This window comes from Schistocerca gregaria, chromosome 3 (assembly GCF_023897955.1).
Source record: "Schistocerca gregaria isolate iqSchGreg1 chromosome 3, iqSchGreg1.2, whole genome shotgun sequence".
Taxonomy (NCBI): Eukaryota; Metazoa; Arthropoda; class Insecta; order Orthoptera; family Acrididae; genus Schistocerca; species Schistocerca gregaria.
This window is the reverse complement of record NC_064922.1, coordinates 35,325,926-35,342,473: the sequence shown is the minus strand read 5'-3', so window position 1 is coordinate 35,342,473 and position 16,548 is coordinate 35,325,926. Positions and strand designations below refer to the sequence as shown.

Sequence of the window (16,548 nt, the reverse complement as noted above, 5' to 3'; positions counted from 1 at the left end):
TCAGGAAGAATCAATACGCTAAGAAGTGGGATACGAAAGTTCTAAGGACTGATGACATACGTTTGAAGTTCTCTAACGCTATAGATACAGCAATAAGGAACAGCGCAGTAGGCAGCACAGTTGAAGAGGAATGGACTTCTCTAAAAAGGGCCATCACAGAAGTTGGGAAGGAAAACATAGGTACAAAGAAGGTAGCTGCAAAGAAACTATGGGTAACAGAAGAAATACTTCAGTTGATTGATGAAAGGAGGAAGTACAAACATGTTCCGGGAAAATCAGGAATACAGAAATACAAGTCGCTGAGGAATGAAATAAATAGGAAGTGCAGGGAAGCTAAGACGAAATGGCTGCAGGAAAAATGTGAAGACATCGAAAAAGATATGATAGTCGGAAGGACAGACTCAGCATAAAGGAAAGTCAAAACAACCTTTGGTGACATTAAAAGCAACGGTGGTAACATTAAGAGTGCAACGGGAGTTCCACTGTTAAATCCAGAGGAGAGAGCAGATAGGTGGAAAGAATACATTGAAAGCCTCTATGAGGGTGAAGATTTGTCTGATGTGGTAGAAGAAGAAACAGGAGTCGATTTATAAGAGATGGGGGATCCAGTATTAGAATCGGAATTTAAAAGAGCTTTGGAGGACTTACGGTGAAATAAGGCTGAAGGGATAGATAACATCCCATCAGAATTTCTAAAATCATTAGGGGAAGTGGCAACAAAACGACTATTCACGTTGGTGTGTAGAATATATGAGTCTGGCGACATACCATCTGACTTTCGGAAAAACATCATCCACACAATTCCGAAGACGGCAAGAGCTGACAAGTGCGAGAATTATCGCACAATCAGCTTAACAGCTCCTGCATCGAAGCTGCTTACAAGAATAATATACAGAAGAATGGAAAAGAAAATTGAGAATGCGCTAGGTGACGATCAGTTTGGCTTTAGGAAAAGTAAAGGCACGAGAGAGGCAATTCTGACGATACGGCTAATAATGGAAGCAAGGCTAAAGAAAAATCACGACACGTTCATAGGATTTGTCGATCTGGAAAAGCGTTCGACAATATAAAATGGTGCAAGCTGTTCGAGATCCTGAAAAAAGTAGGGGTAAGCTATAGGGAGAGACGGGTCATATACAATATGTACAACAACCAAGAGGGAATAATAAGAGTGGACGATCAAGAACGAAGTGCTCGTATTAAGAAGGGAGTAAGACAAAGCTGTAGCCTTTCGCCCCTACTCTTCAATCTGTACATCGAGGAAGCAATGATGGAAATAAAAGAAAGGTTCAGGAGTGGAATTAAAATACAAGGTGAAAGGATATCAATGATACGATTCGCTGATGACATTGCTATCCTGAGTGAAAGTGAAGAAGAATTAAATGATCTGCTGAACGGAATGAACAGTCTAATGAGTACACAGTATGGTTTGAGAGTAAATCGGAGAAAGACGAAGGTAATGAGAAGTAGTAGAATTGAGAACAGCGAGAAACTTAACATCAGGATTGATGGTCACGAAGTCAGTGAAGTTAAGGAATTCTGTTACCTAGGCAGTAAAATAACCAATGACGGACGGAGCAAGGAGGACATCAAAAGCAGACTCGGTATGGCAAAAAAGGCATTTCTGGCCAAGAGAAGTCTACTAATATCAAATACCGGCCTTAATTTGAGAAAGAAATTTCTGAGGATGTACGTCTGGAGTACAGCATTGTATGGTAGTGAAACATGGACTGTGGGAAAACCGGAACAGAAGAGAATCGAAGCATTTGAGATGTGGTGCTATAGACGAATGTTGAAAATTAGGTGGACTGATAAGGTAAGGAATGAGGTGGTTCTACACAGAATCGGAGAGGAAAGGAATATGTGGAAAACACTGATAAGGAGAAGGGACAGGATGATAGGACATCTGCTAAGACATGAGGGAATGACTTCCATGGTACTAGAGGGAACTGTAGAGGGCAAAAACTGTAGAGGAAGACAGAGATTGGAATACGTCAAGCAAATAATTGAGGACGTAGGTTGCAAGTGCTACTCTGAGATGAAAAGGTTAGCACAGGACAGGAATTCGTGGCGGGCCGCATCAAACCAGTCAGTAGACTGATGACTATCAAAAAGGTTTTTATTAAAGAATCTACAAAAATCTAGTTATTTCGAGGGGAACTTCCCAACGTACCTCGTCCACCAGAATCCATACCTACTCGCGGAGGAACGGGGCTAGAGGCCGTGGATTATTACAGCGAGCATATGGAAGTATCAAGAACATCGTTCTTAAATTGCGGGAGGAGGCAGTGAACATTTCTTCGGCTAAAGATCTTCTAAAGGACTCAATTTCCAAAGACACTGCATGTACAAAATCTTACTATCTATTTTTTGGTCTCTAATACTAAAGCTGTAGACTATTCGGAAAAACCATTCTACACGCAAATGCGATTGATAGAAAAGGTGACAGAAAAAATCAGCTCGGTCCCATGTTCCACTGGTATGAAAGTTAGTGAGAAACTAAAGACAGTGCTACAAAAAAAAAAAAAAAAAAAAAAAAAAAAAACTGGACTGACCACCCACTGCACTGGCGCTGACATCTCTTCAGGTAATCAACTGAACATGAGTGTGTGGTGCCATTACGAATAATGCCGTCATTTAAAAATGTTACGCGGACATCTGATGACGTGGAACGCTCATTCTCGGCATGCAGGATACATTAACAGACAAGAGATGTAGTTTCCCAACGGAAAATCTTGAGAAATGTTAGTTATTTACTGTGATTGTAATTATGGACCTGAGCAATAAAATAATGTGGATTTTTGTCAATCTGTTTCTTTTTCTATACAGTAAAATGTCAGATTTTGGTCACCTATTTTCTGATTTGTACAACCAATTTTTGTAAGTGATACAACCTATTTTAGGTACCTAATTTAAGATTTATATGAATCATACTTCTTTAGCCAACAGATGAACCTATCTTACCCATGTAAAGTAATTAAGGATCTGCGAAACGAGTTTTCGCAGACTCATACTGAAAGTGGTATCTGTGTTCGCAATCACCACAGCAACAAAGTTCTCATTCAATATGGTGACCTGCTTAAAATTCGCTCTGGCGATGGTTTTTTTTTTTTTTTTTTTTTTTTTTTTTTTTTTTTTTTTTTTTTACGCCCCTACGCCCATCCCATTCGGTTCTAATCAAACTTTCACATCCTTCCCTCAAATTCTCTCTTTTTTTCTCGAAAATTGAATTGTTCATTAATTTATAAAAAATCTTTCTCTAAGTCACACGTCGAAGAAGCTCTCTGACTCGCATTCACATCAACCAGGGGGACTGCTTGAAGAAGATAGCCCAGGTGATTCTAACCAGCTCCAGTACCAAGCTGAGACACTGATGGAGATTACGATACTTAATAATGTGTCTCCGGCTATTCCCCAGCGTTTCCATCAATTTTGGGGTGAAGCCTCCTCAGTGAACTAGTTGCTCTGCACAAGGAAACATTTCAGGGTGCACATCCTGCAGACTATCAGGCTATATGAATTCTGCCCCCACTACATATCCTACATCAGAATCAGCCGCCTTACCTCCTGTAGACGATTTTTTTTTAAAACTTAATCCCCTCCATTCGTTTTCTGGCACCCATCTAAACTCATTAATCGGCAGTGACTGTCGTAGGGCGTGTTCATATAAGTTATTTACATCCAAGTACATTATGTAATTCAAATCAAGGGATGTGTTGAACCTGTCACCCATCAGTGGGTTATGTGCCTTGGCAGAAAGTCCCCTATGGATTCCTCGCTCAAAGGAAAAGAAGCATGTCAGCATCGATCAATAATTCAATGCTGTATTTAGTTTTCTTGAGTTTTGCGTCCTAAGACAACCCGGGTGCCGTGTAGTAAAAGGCTCCCTCCTGGGAATACTTGGTCATCCATAGACTCCACAAATTCTCGAAATTGTGTGAAATTGTTTGGAAGGCACTGGGAGGAAACCATAAGAAGGGCGTTCGTCTAAAAGGGGGCATGTAAAACACAGTAGGGTAGCAACAATCGGTACTGTAGTTGTAAACTGTCATAGCTGTGTTGGGAAAGAACCAGATCTCGAAGCCCAAATAGAAAGCACTGAAGCTCAAATAATTATAGGTAAGGAAAACTGGCTGAAGCCAAAAATAAGTACAGCCGAATTTTTTCCAAACGACCTAACAACCTGAATAGTGCTGAGAAGGGATAGATTACAGTTGGTGTTGCTGTCAAAAGTAGTCTACCTTGTAGTGAAATTGAAGTAGATAGGTCGTGCGAAATAGTTTGGGTTATACTTGACAATCGAACTGAACTATTAATTGGATCGTTTTACCGACCCCAAACTCATAGATGCTGAACAGTTCAAAGAAAACTTGAGTCTCATTTCAAATAGGTACTCCATTCATACAATTATAGTTGGTGGTGACTTCAATCTACTCTCGATATGCAGGAAAAATTATACGTTTAAAACCGCTGGCAGGCATAGAACATCATCCGAAATTGTACTGAATGCCTTCTGAGAAAATGATTTTGAACAATTAGTTCACGAGCTCACTCGAAGCGTGAATGGTTGCGAAAGCGTACTTGACCTTTTAGCAACAAATAATCCTGGACAAATAGGGAGTATCGTGATGAACACAGGGAGTAGCGACCACAAGGCAGTTGCCGTTAGGCTGAATACCGTAACACCCACAACCATCAAAAAGAAACGCAAAGTACATCTATTTAAAAAAGCTGATAATAATATTCTTAACGTCATTTTAACAGACAGTCTCTGTTCCTTCCGATCCGATCATGTAAGAGTATAAATGGTGTGGAAAGATTTCAAAGAGATAGTATCGACGGCAATTTAGAGATATATGCCATGTAAATTAGCAAGTGATGGTAGTGATCCCCCATGGTACACAAAACTGGTAGGTCTTTGTTGCAGAAGCGACCCAAATTTAAAAGAACCCAAAATCTCCAAGACTGGCAAATTTTTGCACAAGTTCGAATTATAGCGCGTGGTTAAATGCGAGATGTTTTTAATAATTTCCACAACGAAACTCTGTCTCGGAATCTGGAAAAAAAACCAAAGACATTCTGGTCATACATAAAGCACACCGGTGGCAAGACGCAATGAATACTTTCACTGCGCGATAATAACGGTGAAGTCGCTGATGACAGTCCACTAAAGCAGATTATTAAACACGGTTTTCCGCAACTCCTTCACCAAAGAGGACGAAGTTAATATTCCAGAATTCCAATCAAGAACAACTGCCAAGATCAGGCTTTGGTGTGGCAAAGCAGCTTAAGACCTACGGTCCAGATTGTATACCAGTCAGGTTCCTTTCTGAGTACGCTAATGCAATAGCTCCATATTTACCAATCTAACGTCGATTTGCAGCAGGTTTCTGGAACATACACTGTGTTCGAACATTATGAATTACCTCGAAGAAAGCGATTTATTGACACATAGCACGGATTTAGAAAATATCGCTCATGTGAAACACGACTGGCTGTTTATACTCATGAAGTAATGAATGCTATCGATAGGAGATGTCAAATTGATTCCGTATTTCTAGATTTCCAGAGGACTTTCGATGCCGTTTCTCGGAAGCGTCTTCTAACCAAACTGCGTGAGTGTGGAATATCGCCTCACTTCTGAGATTGGATTCGTGATTTCCTGTCAGGAAGGTCACAGTTCGTAGTAATACAGGGACAGTTTTCGGGTAAGACAAGTAATATCCAGTGTTCCCCGAAGAAGTGTTATAGGTCCTCTGTTGTTCCTGACCTATATTACTGACGTAGGAGACAATCTGAGTAGCCCTCTCAGATTGTTTGCAGATGATGCTGTCATTTACCGTCTTGTAGATCAGATTATCAAAACGAATTGTAAAATGATATAGATAAGATAGCTGTATGATGCGAAACGTGGCACTGACCCTGAATAAAGAAGAGTGTGAAGTTACTCACATGAGTACCAAAAGAAATCCGATAAATATCGATTACGCAATAAGTCACACAAAACTGAAGGCTCTAAATTCAACTAAATACATAGGGATTACAATTACAAATAACCTAAACTGGAACGAGAACATAGATTGTGGGTAGAGCAATCCAAAGACTGCTATTCATTAGCAGAAAACTTAAAAGATGCAACAGGTCTACTGAAGAGACTGCTTACACCACGCTTGTCCGCCATATTCTGGAGTATTGCTGTTTGGTGTGAGATCCGCATCAGGTGAGGCTGACGAATGGCGCCGAAAAAGTTCAAAGAAGGGCAGCTAGTTTTGTATTATCGTGAAACAAGGGAGATAGTACCACAGACATGCTGCGTGAATTGGAGTGGCAATCATTAAAACAAAGGCGTTTTTCGTTGTGACGGGATTTTCTCATGAAACTTAGTCACCAGTTTTCTACTCCGATTGCGAAAATATTCTGATGGCACACGCCTACATAGGGAGAAGTGATCATCAAGATAAAATAAGAGAAATCAGGGCTCGCGCAGAAAAATTTAAGTGCTCGTTTTTCCCGCGCGCCGTTCGAGAGTGAAACGGTAGAAAAAATGTTCAAATGTGCGTGAAATCTTATGGGTCATCAGTCTCCAAGTTTACACAGTACTTTAACCTAAATTATGCTAAGGACGAAAATACACCCATGCCTCGAACCTCCGCCGGGATCAGCCGCACAGTCCATGACTGCAGTGCCTGAGACCGCTCGACTAATCCCGTGCGGCGGAACGGTAGAGACACATTGTAATCTGTGACATGCAATTTATTGTGAATAGCAGAGTAATCACGTAGATGTAGACGAAAAGGTTCGCTAGCAAGCGCACGTCTGCGTCCGTGTAAAGCCGTGCATACTCTGCTGAAGTGGTGATGTCGGGTTCCTGCCAGACACTCGCGGCATGCTCGTACTCTGCATCCGCTGTCGCACCTTCTGTACGGTTGCTCGAGGATGTAGTTGTGTCAGGTAGCGTGGCTTCGTTGAGTTTAGCCGTACTATCCAGATATTTGTATAGGAAAACCCTCTTCCTAGTCACGAGTTGAAACATTTCCTCGTCGAGAAATGCAACTCGAGGCAGAGATTAGAGTTTCTGGAGTGGCTCTTGCATAAAAGGTAGCGTAATTCTCTGCATCATTCGTCTGGAGAATGAGATGTATTCCTCAACGCTGTCAGGCAAGACACTGACCTGATTTCTCTTCCCAGCCGTAATCAGCTGTGTTCCCAACAAGAAGCTGAGCGTCAAACCCGCTTGAATTATGGAAGTAAAGGAGTATGTGCCTTGGTAGCTGCTAGTTCAAATCGCACGTGTTGTGAGCTCCGCCGCGGATCTTCCCCGTAAGATGACAGTGGTCCCTACGAGGAGTTTGCATTTTTCTATCTAACGGCAGCACACAAATATGACAGTCAACCGCGTTGCTGTACAAATCTGGTCACGGGAATGTTGTCGCTGTAAAGCTTAGCAACCTCCCGTGTCCTCTTCACGTTGGGGCCACTGCTGTCGCGTTGTCATCCTGGAGAGAGATCGGTCAGCGTGCGACTGGCTGACCTCTTTCTCACAGCCGTCTCTTCTCTGTCGCTCCCGACTGGCGTGCTGGCGCTGACTATACACTGTGACATCGACGAGCTCCATTTCCACGACAGGAAGGCACACCCTTAGAAATGCGGCAGGATCGCGGTAGCCATCTACCGAAGTCTCGATCCTTGTAAAATATATTCGCTCGTCAAAGGCCTTCACAATCACCGAGTATTCTAACTGCGGTTTAGTGTCACTGACCTGATGTCTTCCACTGCCGATAGTCACAGGATCATCTCTCTTACTAATGTTATAACTACAACTAGACGACGAAGTTGCTTGCGGTGATGTCTTGAGGGGTATGACGCGTACCTCGCGAAGACGAGGAGGGGGAGACGCTGCAGAATGGAGCCAGAGCGAGCAGTCCAACTGCCGTTGCTGGTGCAGCCGCGAGCCACAGAGTAGGCCGTGGCTGTAAGAGGGGAGCCGTGTGAGAGCAGCGGCGGCGGCGAGGGTAGCGGTGGGTGGCTGGAGACTTCCTCGCCGGTTCCTGCTTTGGCGAAGCAGTCTTCACCACCCCCGGCACCTGTGCCGTGCCGTATTGCGTGAGTTCGGCCGCAAACGCGGCCGCTGTACTAGGGAGGAAGAATAAATCAAATGGTTCAAATGGCTCTGAGCACTATGGGACTTAACTTCTAAGGTCATCAGTCCCCTAGAACTTAGAACTACTTAAATCTAACTAACCTAAGGACATCACACACATCCATGCCCGAGGCAGGATTCGAACCTGCGACAGTAGCGGTCACGCGGTTCCAGACTGAAGCGCCTAGAACCGCACGGCCACACAGGCCGGCGAGGAAGAAGAACGAACAGAATTAAGTGAAACGTTCTGGACATCTATCTCCTGCTGCTACTGCTGCAAGGAAAGAAAGAACGCTGATAGGTTGTGAGCAGCGTGAGTATGTATTACCTATTTCGCTGTGGCTCCTCGGCATCTCCCTCATCTCCTCACGACGAAGATCGCAATGCATCTCCTCCACCCACTGTGGCATTTCTCCCTTTCCTGAACTGCGTAGCGTCCATCAATTCGTCTCACTGATGTCACCTGCAGCCTAATGATCCAACAATAAATATATACACACAAAAACTACGGGAACCAAAAATAGTGTTTTTAGAATATACACTCACAGGGAATTTGCGATGGCTCCTACGTATCTGCAGCACAAACCTCTCCCTCCCCCTTCTTCGTCTGCCAGGAAATCATCTGTAATAAATAATATGCGCCGTGTTACATATACGATGAAATTTAATTATGAGTACACAATGCCATGGAGATGAAAAAATTAATGGATATATGTACACAAACAATACGAAACTCTTGGTGAAAAGAAAGGAAGTAACGTTTTATCTATTTTGATCCTCGAAAACATGTACTACAACAACAATATATAAAGTAAAGGATGAAATTTTTAGAAAGAAACTACGTATGCACGCCATATACTGCAACAGTATGAAATTCTTAGCGAAAAAGTAACATTTAAAGATCACGTGGAACAACCACAGGCTCGTTGTCACAACAAATTACACATACGATGAGAAATATGTACACTACTTACGATGATATTGCTGCCACAGATGTTGATACAGCTGCAGCTGCTGCCCCTCAGCCTCTTCTATTATCCATTTCACACACGCCGAAACAATAAGGCATGTATTCAGTACGACATTCTCAGTTAAAAAAGTTCACAGTTATTTTGATACCTCTACAGACTCGCTGGTCTCACCAGTACTACAAAGATGGCATACGTACTTACACTGCCGCCGATGCCGCTGCTGCAGCTGCTGCCGCTGTCTCTGCTGTTTGCTGCATCTCAGTATACATCTCATTCACGATTTGGTATCGTTATATATGCACTGAAGCAATAAGAAGGAATTAATTCCATACTACGAAATTCTTACTGCAAGACAGAAGTTACAGTTGAATCTGCACTTACCAGGTAATTTTCCACCCTGCTCTAACAGTCTGTGCCGTTTTCTGCCCCTGGCACACCGATGGAGCTCGATGCCGCCGATCGCGTCGTGTTAGATGAACCAAACTAACGACTAACGACTAACACAGACAAGCGAGAACTAGACAATCGACTACACACAATGGTGCCTGACGAAATAATGAAGCCGCCTAGGGATGGGGTGGCCTTTATGTATGCTCGACCCCCTCACCCCCCAGCACTTCCGCCGAGGCGCCAACAGGAATGCAGCCGAGCCAACCTGCCGGACAGCCTGAGCAGGCCGGTATCGGTGGACAAGTCCGTGCCAGTCTGCGAGCACTGCCTGAGTCCTGCTGGTTGTCAGGCGTTTGCTGCCGCATAAAATCCAACGTGGCATTAAGTAAAGTTTATGCTCGCCCCAATTTCGCGATAACTATACGTTCACCTTTCTATGTATCTAGGGTTGCCACAATTTCTGTATGACAAATTAGGACATTTCTATCAAAACTTGACATGATTGTCTCAATAGGAATTCAGCGACCGTTCATTAAATAAAATATGGCGTTTCAGTCTTCGATCGCCATTCTTTATTTTCAGTTACCGGTTTCAGGCTAGCTGCCCATCTTCAGATGTGTTAGACAAAGTTAAAAATAGCTATAATTAATAAGAGAGATGCAGTTAGTGATAGAAATTCTTAGTTTACAAAAAGAAATTTTGGAGCGTATTAAATGCCAACATACCATATATTACAGTTACAGAGTAACTTGTCCGCACAGAATACTCGGTTCGCTGTCATAAGTAAAGTAACTTTTAATCTGTTAAAACCTTATATCGCAGTTTTTAAGAGTAACCTGATTGGTAACAGTAAAAAGTGCCCTCTACCTATAACAATTGTGCATCTGTATTATTTCACCGTATATGTTAATGGCGAATATTCTTTTTAATAAAACAACTTTTAAGGTAATCACATATGAATAATCTTTTTTGAGTGGTCCATGAAGCGAAAAATTTACACTAATTTAAAATTTCTTTATAAAGTAACATAATATATAATTAAAATGTAGATATTCTTTCGAAAATGCGCGTTTCCTCTTCTTTGTTTTGATTGATGGTGGAGTGGATTTCCCTACGTCAGAACGTATACAACGCCACGCCGAATCCACATCACTTCCAGTCATGGTGTCATACAACTGCAGGTTTCGGTTATTTATTAAAATGTCAAAGCATAACACTATTGTTTGCCCACGCAATTTACTGTGCAGTGTCGTTTCTTTTATTTCGAGTAGTTTTAAACTGCCTGTGTGTGTGTGTGTGTGTGTGTGTGTGTGTGTGTGTGTGTGTGTGTGCGCGCGCGCGCTCGTAAAGCAATTGTTTTAATTAATATTTCCTGTGGCTCATCTTCTGAAGCAACATTTCTAAGATCTTCAAGATATGATATTCTGGACCAGATTTAATAACTCATGATGCAGTTCGTGTTCTTCAGCAAGTATATGACAACCTCAACCTCCCCACCACTGCACCACTCACAAAGGCCGAACTTGAAATCACAAACGGGGAAGTGGCATCTGAATTGAACATCCACCCAGATTTAGAAGTTCGAGAAGCCCTTTCTGATCAATAATGACCTTCTTCCACTCGCCTCCTTTGTGCCTTTTCTGAATCTTCTGCCACCTTACACCTTTTCAAAATGACGAAGCCCTGATTTACCAGCACCGCCACAAGTTTAACCTTCAAAATTCCAGCCCCATTCCTAAAGCTGCCAAAAACGTCTTCGTGACAATGTCCACCTTGCTGCAGATTGTAAAAATCCATCTACCTGCTAACACTGCAAAGTCTCCCATTTTCTTACAGTGTCCTATCTGCGACACCTACAATGTCTCCCACCCCACTTACTCTGCAAAATGCAAAGCTAAGTCACAACCTACCAAATATGAGCTCGCTGTTTCAGTATGTTCCACTCATACCCCCATTGACCCCAACAATTCTCTCAATTCAGCTACCAAACCTGAAGTTATTATCAAATCGTCCTCCAAAACGTACATCTATTTCAATGTCCAAATAGCTTCCAACAAATTTTCCTTGCTGCCCAGTCCATTTTCCATAAGTTACCTACTCCCACAAACAGCTTCACATCATCTTCACCTAACGAGCCACTAACTTGTGACTTAACTTCCTCATGCCGCACAAACCAAATTTATCCCTTATGTTGGCGCGACAGGCCTACAAAATCTTGTACCACAACCTGCGCTCTCCCCTCATCAGTAAACTTCTGTTGATGAATGTCCTATGCCAACACAGCGTCAATAAATTTATGCTTAATGAAACGTTTCTCCAACCCTGTCACACCTTCTGAACCTGTCTGTATATCCTCCACTGCACTGATAATGTCCTTTCGCTGGTCAGAGGTGGAGTTCCAATTGGCCACAACAAGAACATACCCGTTTGGCCACAATCCTAATAAATACTCCCACCAAACCCCTAATCGTTACTCTTTTTCCAGACCCTAACCTTACCTGTGTCACCATCTACATCTTACCTAATCACCCCATCCCCTATGAATCCCTTACTCACGCAGATCGTACATTTCCCACCTATGCTATTTCTGCAAGTGTCAACAGTGATAGCAGATCTCCCACTTCAGCTGTGGCATCTGTTTACAGACTCCCTCCTAGGTGACATTGTTCCCATCCCACACTACACCGATTCTGAAAGGAACACCAGTCCAGTGTCATCCTAGCATCTCTCAACCTCCTTGTTAGAAGTATCCGATCTAATTGGAAGTGACCATCTACCTGCACTCCTCACCATCTCCTTCACACAAACTCTTCCTTTGCACCCTATTCCAGTCTCTTTCCATGATTTATCCAAGACTACAAACGTGCCAACTGGAATGCCAACAAGGAATCCACAGAAACCCAAACTGGAAACCACCCCCTGTCCTTCCAGCAGCCTGACCATATCCCTCATGCTACATTCTTTCTGCACCAGGCCTTTTCAGACACCATATCCATCCACATTCCTACTAAGACGATATACATACTCAGCACCCCACCATTCCCCCACAAGCTCTACTACTCCTACGAGAATCATGTGATATGTGCCATTCCTTCTTGCAGACTCATAACCAGGATACACTCATACACGACCAGCAAATATATAACCGTATCAGGAACTTATTAACCACAAAAAAACCCTGGGACTAGCGCCAGACATGCACCAAGCTCAATGCTAAACTTCCCATTAACTCTTCCAAATACTGAAAAGCATTCCACTGGCTCACCGCCAACAACTCCATACCCCACTACTCACATCTCTGTCACAACCGTCCCTTATCTGACAATATGAGCAAAGCTAGGTAACAGTTTTGCATCCTATCTGTCTGACATCTTCTCCATCCATGATGACCCATATTTTGATTACTTACCTTCCCCTACCACCCAGAAAGATACAAATACCGGTGTCCCACCCCTGGGTCGCAGCTTGCAGTACTTGGACAACATACATCTACATCTACATCTACATGGATACTCTGCAAATCACATTCAAGTGCCTGACAGAGGGTTCATCAAACCATCGTCACAATTCTCTATTATACCAATCTCGTACAGCGCGCGGAAAGAATGAACACCTATATATTCCCGTACGAGCTCTGATTTTCCTTATTTTATCGTGGTGATAGTTCCTCCCTATGTAGGTCGGTGTCAACAAAATATTTTCGGATTCGGAGAAGAAAGTTGGTGATTGAAATTTCGTGAGAAGATTCCGTCGCAACGAAAAACGCCTTCCTTTTAATGATTTCCAGCCTGCATCATTTCTGTCACAATCTCTCCCATATTTCGCGATAATATAAAACGAGTTGCCTTTCTCTGAACTTTTTCGAAGTACTCCGTCAGTCCTATCTGGTAACGATCTCACAGCGCGCAGCAGTATTCTAAAAGAGGACGGACAAGCGTCGTGTAAGCAGTCTCCTTAATAGGTCTGTTACATTTTCTAAGTGTACTGCCAATAAAACGCAATCTTTTGTTAGCCTTCCCCACAACATTTTCTGTGTGTTCCTTCCAATTGAAGTTGTTCGTAATTGTAATACCTAGGTATTTAGTTGAATTTACGGGTTTACATTAGACTGATTTATCGTGTAACGTAACCGAAGTTTAACGAGTTCCTTTTAGCACTCATGTGGATGACCTCACACTTTTCGTTATTTAGGGTCACCTGCTACTTTTAGCACCATTCAGATATCTTTTCTAAATCGTTCTGCAGTTTGTTTTTATCTTCTGATGACTTTATTAGTCGATAAGCAACATCGTCATCTGCAAACAACCTAAGACAGCTGCTCAGATTGTCTCCAAAATGGTTTGTATAGATAAGGAACAGCATAGGGCCTATAACACTACCTTGGGGAATGCCAGAAATCACTTCTGTTTTACTCGATGGCTTTCCGTCTGTTACTACGAACTGTGACCTCTCTGACAGGAAATCACAAATCCAGTCACATAACTGAGACGATATTCCATAAGTACGCAATTTCACTACGAGCCGTTTGTGTGGCACAGTGCCAAAAGCTTTCCGGAAATCCATAAGTACGGAATCGATCTGAAATCGTCAATAGCACTCAACATTTCATGTGAATAAAGAGCTAGTTGTGTTTCACAGGAACGATGATTTCTAAACCCATGTTGACTGTGTGCCAATAGACCGTTTTCTTCTAGGTAATTCATAATGTTCGAACACAATACATGTTCTAAAATCCTGTTGTATATCGACGTTAACGATATGTGCTTGTAATTTAGTGGATTACTCCTACTACCTTTCTTGTTGGTGTGACCCGTGCAACTTTCCAGTCTTTGGGTACGGATCTTTCGTAGACCAAACGGTTGTATACCATTGTTAAGTATGGAGCTAATGCATCAGCATACTCCAGAAGGAACCTAATTGGTATACAGTCTGGACCAGAAGACTTGCTTTTATTAAGTGATTTAAGTTGCTTCACTATTCCGAGGATATTTACTGTTACGTTACTATAAATAGAATTAAGCACACCAATTACAGAACGTAACATAAAACAAGTACTTCACAAAAAACGCAGCACTTCCCCCAGTCATCACTGCATTACTTAAAGACGTATCAGAGAATTCCCCCCTCCTTTCTCCTCACCCTTCCACCCCTTTACGTCATTATCCTGCTCACAGGTTACTACCCTCAACAATGGAAAACATCATAAATCCTACTTTTCCTCAAATCCCACAAACCCCTTATTGATACATTCTCCTACCGCCCCATCCGCCTCACCTCAGTATTTAGCAATGTCTTCGATGCCATCCTTTCCCAGTGCATCCATCAACACTTGAACTAACGTCACTTTCTTCCTGTTTATTAGTGTGGCTTCTGTCCCACTTTCTCCTCTGATGACCAGCTCCTGCACTTCACCCATCTCTTGCCCCACCAACTCCACTTCAGTAAATCTGCTATATTTGTCTTCCTCGGCAGAAAAAGCCTAGAATCGTATATGGTATTCAGGTCTCGTTTTAAAACTTTAGACTTAAGGCTGTCAAATGAATCATGTCCAATTTATTGCATCCTTCCTACTTAATCGCCCATTCTTTGTCACTGTTAATAATACCAATTCGTGTACCCTCCATTCCACTGCAGTAGTGCTCCAAGGGTCTGTTCTCTCTTCTTCCCTTTATCTCCTCTACACTACTGAAATGACCAAACCACCCTTACCCAGCCATCTCAATCAGTTCACGTTCCCTGCTGATGTAAACAATGGCTCCTCAAGATCAACCCCTCCAAAACCCAGGCAATAATTATAGTACAAACGACACACACCTTCCGCCTCCATGACTCCTACCTTACCATTTACGACTGTCCTATCCACTTAACTACCACACTAACCCTCGACCAGCAACTGAGGTGAAGACATTACCCACTAACCATCCAACAGAAAACCCACAACAGACGAAAACTACAAACCCACTAACCATCCTACAGAAAACCCACAACAGACGAAAACTACAAAAACTACTAACAGGCCAACTTGAGGATTATACCTCTCCACTAGTCGCCAAACCTACAAAGTCCTGATCTGACCCATCCTCTACTATGCAAAGGTTTCATGAATCTCCCCCATCAAAATTCTGCGAATCCTCGAATGCCATTCTGTTCATCTCACTTTCTGAATCAATTTACCTTCCCTGACCGGGATCCTTTACCCTCCCATCAAAAATCCCACACCTCTTCACTCACATCGGACACCACCTCATCTCCTAAACTATTCACAAACCAGCTGTCAATCATCCCATTATCGTCTTCACAGATACATCCCTCTATCCCTACTCCTAGACACATTCCATATCCTAACCCAATGCAACTTCTACGGACTCCCTCTCCAAAACAATGAGACCTGCTCCAATATTTATCCCCTCTACCAATTTAACACTTCCCCACCTATCCACTCTACATCAGGGCACATCTCTCCTTCTCTCTCTCCACCCATCTCCATTCCTTTCCTCATGCAACCACCACCCTACCCACACAATGTACTATTTCTCACTCTCTGTCTTGCCCACCCACTGTATTTGCCACTATCCACCTCGACTCCTACCTCTCAGCTCTATAGTTTCCCTATCTAACAGATCCCTATATTTCTGCCCACATCCATCAACTTTATGGAACACACACCCTCCTCCAGTAAAATTTTCCACACTATAGCAGGTCCTTCAGATTTTAAGTGAAAGTGCGGAGCTTCATTATTTTTATCAGAAGAATTTCACTCTCCTGCGATGTATTTTTAATATATATATATATATGTATGTATATTTGTTATTTAATTGTCTACCTTTGATTTTTAATTTAAAATAGAAAACAGCCACCAATTTAGTTTCTGTTTCTCATTATCAGTCTTTTTTACTTAGCATGGTTGCAAAGCAGATAATTATATTGTTGACACCCCAACCCCCCTCCAACCCCATATGGGGCGAGGCGAGTGAAGTAACAATACAGAAAAAAATGACTCTGTGGTGATTGGTTCTGTTATTACCAATGAAACAGCAACAGTCCATT

At 42.5% G+C, this 16,548-nt stretch overlaps 1 long non-coding RNA gene across 2 annotated transcripts in view; it reads right to left on the bottom strand.

The window, feature by feature from the left end:
* LOC126354345 (uncharacterized) overlaps nt 1-16,253 on the bottom strand; it is a 237,987-nt gene extending 221,734 nt beyond the window's left edge. Inside the window, exons 1-3 of one of the 2 annotated variants that reach the window (XR_007565303.1) lie at nt 9,115-16,253; nt 8,687-8,762; nt 8,469-8,610 (exon numbers count right to left, since the gene is read on the bottom strand). This is a non-coding gene — a long non-coding RNA (uncharacterized LOC126354345). Of the gene's footprint in view, nt 1-8,468; nt 8,611-8,686 lie in introns of both variants that reach the window. The other variant, XR_007565302.1, reaches the window with a different exon arrangement.
* Nucleotides 16,254-16,548: the final 295 nt, after the last annotated feature.